This window comes from Ursus arctos, unplaced genomic scaffold (genome assembly GCF_023065955.2).
Source record: "Ursus arctos isolate Adak ecotype North America unplaced genomic scaffold, UrsArc2.0 scaffold_2, whole genome shotgun sequence".
Lineage (NCBI taxonomy): Eukaryota > Metazoa > Chordata > Mammalia > Carnivora > Ursidae > Ursus > Ursus arctos.
The window spans coordinates 103,691,710-103,695,361 of NW_026622874.1; the positions used below are offsets into that span (position 1 = coordinate 103,691,710).

At 57.1% G+C, this 3,652-nt stretch overlaps 1 long non-coding RNA gene across 1 annotated transcript; it reads left to right on the plus strand.

Annotated features, from left to right (window-relative positions):
• Window positions 1–570: 570 nt before the first annotated feature.
• On the plus strand, window positions 571–3,425 carry LOC130544338 (uncharacterized). Its single transcript, XR_008960556.1, has 2 exons — window positions 571–747; window positions 1,458–3,425. It is a non-coding gene; the product is annotated as an uncharacterized LOC130544338 (long non-coding RNA).
• The last annotated feature ends 227 nt before the right edge of the window (window positions 3,426–3,652 follow it).

The window sequence follows — 3,652 nt, forward strand, 5'->3', positions numbered from 1 at the left end:
AGGGGCCCTGGGCGCTCTCCGCGGGCGGCGTCGGGTGCGGGGCTGCACCGGGAAGAGCAGGGCGGGGCTTCGGCGCACCTCCGGAGGAGCGCGGGCTCAGTGCTCGCGTGGGCGAGCGCCCCTCCCGCCCAGGGGCCCCTCCCCGACTAGGAGGGCGGGGACGGGGGAGGGAGCGCGGTGAGGAAGGCTCGAAGCCTAGCGGCCCCAGTACTTGCTCTCAGTCCGACCGACGCTCCGGAGGCGGACACTCTGACCCCGCGTAGGTCACTGGGACCGCGGTTGGCGTCTGACCCTCCGTGGCGAGGTTCCGCCCGCGAGGGCAGAGCGCTGGGTTGGAACCCGCGCGGGCAGCGCAGGCTCCGCACACCTGGGGGCCTCCGTCTGCACTCCTCGGAGGAAGGGGGCCGGAACGCCTGTCCCCTCAAGACAGCGGCGGCCTAACTTCGCGACCCCGCGCGCGGACCTGACGGGGGTGGGGGACGCGGCGCGGGCGCGGCCACGTGACACGGACGCAGCCAATCGGGGGCGCCGGCGCGGCCGCGGGCCGGGCACGCGCAGAAACGCTCCGCCATTGCTCTCCGGCGGCAGCCGCGTCCGGGTTACGTGGTCGCGCCCTCGGCGCGGGGGCGGCTGGGAGGTGCCTGGCGCAGACCTCTGCCAACGTGGGGCGCGGCCCCGGCGCGTGCGCTCAGTCGAGGTCCCGGGTGGCTACGGGGCGCGGGAGCGGGCGGCGTCCGGCGGCGACAGGTGCAGGCGGGGGCTCACCAGGGCAGTCGGGTCGTGGTCGCATGTTTTCCACCACAGCAGGGGCACCTGTCGGGCTACTAGGAGGCGGCTGGGGGCGCGGGCGGTCAGCGGGGGTGCTGAGGGTGTGGACACTTGGGTTGCTGGAAGGCCTGGGAGGGCGCGGACGCGGGGGGAGCTGGGGGACCTGGGGGGTGTGCGGGGGCGCGGGCAGGCGTGCCAGGGGCTGCGTGCGCAGGGACACTGGGGTGCCCCGAGCTGCGCACAGCCCCGGTGCTTGGGCGTGGACCGGCTGCTAGGTGATGGCCGCGGTGCGGGGCACCTGCGCCACGCAGGGCGCCGGGCTGTGGGGCTCGGGTCTGAGGCATCCCGCGCCGCCTGGCGTAGGAGGATAGGGTCTTATCCTAGCGGAGTCTCGCGCTCCCCAGTTAGAAATGCCTTAAGGTGGTTTTGGCACCAGCTGTCATCCAGGGCTTCACGTTGTACGTGAAATGTTCACAGTAGTCTCTGAAACATCAGTTTTCCTTCACGAAATACGGGCTCCAGCACTTCGATGAGGGGTTAGTTGCTAAAGCTGTCACCCCACCGCGAAGACCAAGGCCCCTTCTCAGGGATACGCAGTCTTCCCAGGGGGTCATTTCCAGCAGGCTGTTCACCTGTAAGCGGCAGGACTGATGTGTGTACTTGCACTAAAGCCAGAATACCTCCTGCAGGGACAGAGAGCCCAGAACAGTTGATCGTGAGGATTACAATCTTCATCGCCATGCCTGTTGGGAGACTCTGAAAGAGCCAGTGTCGTCCACACCGAACCCCATCAGTTCCCCTGCATCAATTTAAAAGGTCACTGTTGGTTCCCTCCTTCACGTTTGCCATCGCCACCACCTCTCTTTGCTCTCAGTCTCAGCCAAAACCGTAAACTCACATTCTGAAGTACAGACATGAAGTAACAGTCCTAGAGGAAGAGAACACTAGACTTCTACAGCATCTTTCCGTCTGCGCTTACATTTGTGGTCCGCCAACCACAGGCATCGCCATGTCTCTTCGGATTACGCTTTCCGAGACCAGAAGAGAACCCTCCCAGATGCCTGAGAACAAATGGGCGAGTGCCACTGTCCCTGGCACAGGGTCCAAGCCTTAGCGTCCCAGCCAGCTCCCAAAACCATCCTTTGCTTAGAGGAGTCGTCACAGGAGAGGCTTAGACCCCTGGGGACAAGGCCAAGGTCAAAGGCAGGCTGAGTGGAGGCTGGTGCTGGGCGGACTGGGGACTTCGCAGCAGCCTCTCTCTGAGATCCCAGTTGTCATCCACAACAGCACTGCCCATGGCCTCTGAAAATGCTTTTAAAATCCTCAATGACTCAAAGTCAGGAAAACAAGCTATCCATAGCCCACCACCCCAAGTAACATCCAGTAATTGTTTCTCTTGTCTTGTATCACATGGGCAATGACTGGACATCTGGATGACACTGGGTTTTTGGAGAGTCCGGAAAATGGGGAAAAGTTAGGAAGCAAGATTTATCTTTACAGAAAACTTAATTTTCCGAGCTAGTTTAAGGCAACTGGCAGTGGAAACGCGGGTCTTTGTAAGGGGACACCCCGCTTCCTGCTCAGGCTCGGAGGAGAGGCAGTGTCTGAGCTCACTTAGTCTTAGCCTTTGCCTTCCAAGCTCATCCCATGATTGTTGTAAAGTTTCAACACTTTCAGTTATGAAAAAGCTCACACAAAATTCATACGTACACACGTAGAGAAGAGAGTAGAATAGCCCCTGGGGATCTGCTTTGCCTGTTTTGGAATCCTACACCCACTGTCACTGAAACCCTGGCTTCCCAACGCAGCCCCATGGCTGGGAGAGCGACCCCCGCGGTGCGTCAGGTCTGCTCCTCACCGCAGTGCGCTGTTCTGTCCCGTGGACAGCCTGTTATCCATTCATAATTGTTGATGGACATTAGGGCTGGAGCACAGCTGCTACGGACACTTGCATATGAGTGTTCACATTTTCATTTCTCAACAAAACAAATTCATGATACACACCTTGAATATCCTTGCCTGGAACAGGGCCCTGTTCTCTACGGAGGAAACAGGTGTGCTGACCTAGGAGCTGAAAATGTCACCTGTGGGTTTCTGATTGAGGAGTCTCAGCAGAGTTTTTGAATAGAGAATACATGCACAAGAGACTAAATTCAAAGGTACCAAATGGCGTAGACTGAAGTCCCACTCCAGTCCCTGTCATGCAGGTCCCCTCCCCAGAGGTCACCTTGTTTCTTCTGTACCCTTCCAGAAACAGTGTATCTGCGTGAGAGCAAATCAGCAGTTAGACCTTTCTCCTCCTTTTACGTCTGGTTCGTCCTATACAGTGTTGTGCTCCTTGCTTGTGATGACTAACGTATTTTAAAGATCATCCCATACTGGCACACAGGGGCCTGTCGCCGGTTATTAAAAGGTAGGAACCAACTCACCCTAGAGAGATCGCATATTTTCATTTAGGTCCCAGAAAGGAGATTTTCAAAGGAAGTAAAGCTCGTCTTTGAACTATGGTGCAGGTACAGCAAGAAGAGATCAATCATCTTTATGAAAATAACTATTGTAGCTTAACATTTAGCAAGTGAAACTTTGGTTTAAGTGAAATTTCTTAGGTGTAACACCAAAAGAATAATAAAAGAAGATGCTGATAAATTCTTTCAAAACTGAAAACTTAATGTTCTTTAAGAGACACTGTTAAAGGGGTGCCTGTGTGGCTCAGTCATTAAGTGTCTGCCTTCGGCTCAGGTCGTGATCCCGGCGTTCTGGGATTGAGCCCCGCATCGGGCTCCCTGATCAGCAGGGCGTCTGCTTCTCCCTCTCCCTCTGCCACTCCCCCTGCTCTTGCTCGCACTCTCTCTCCCTCAAATAAATAAATAAATAAATAAAACCT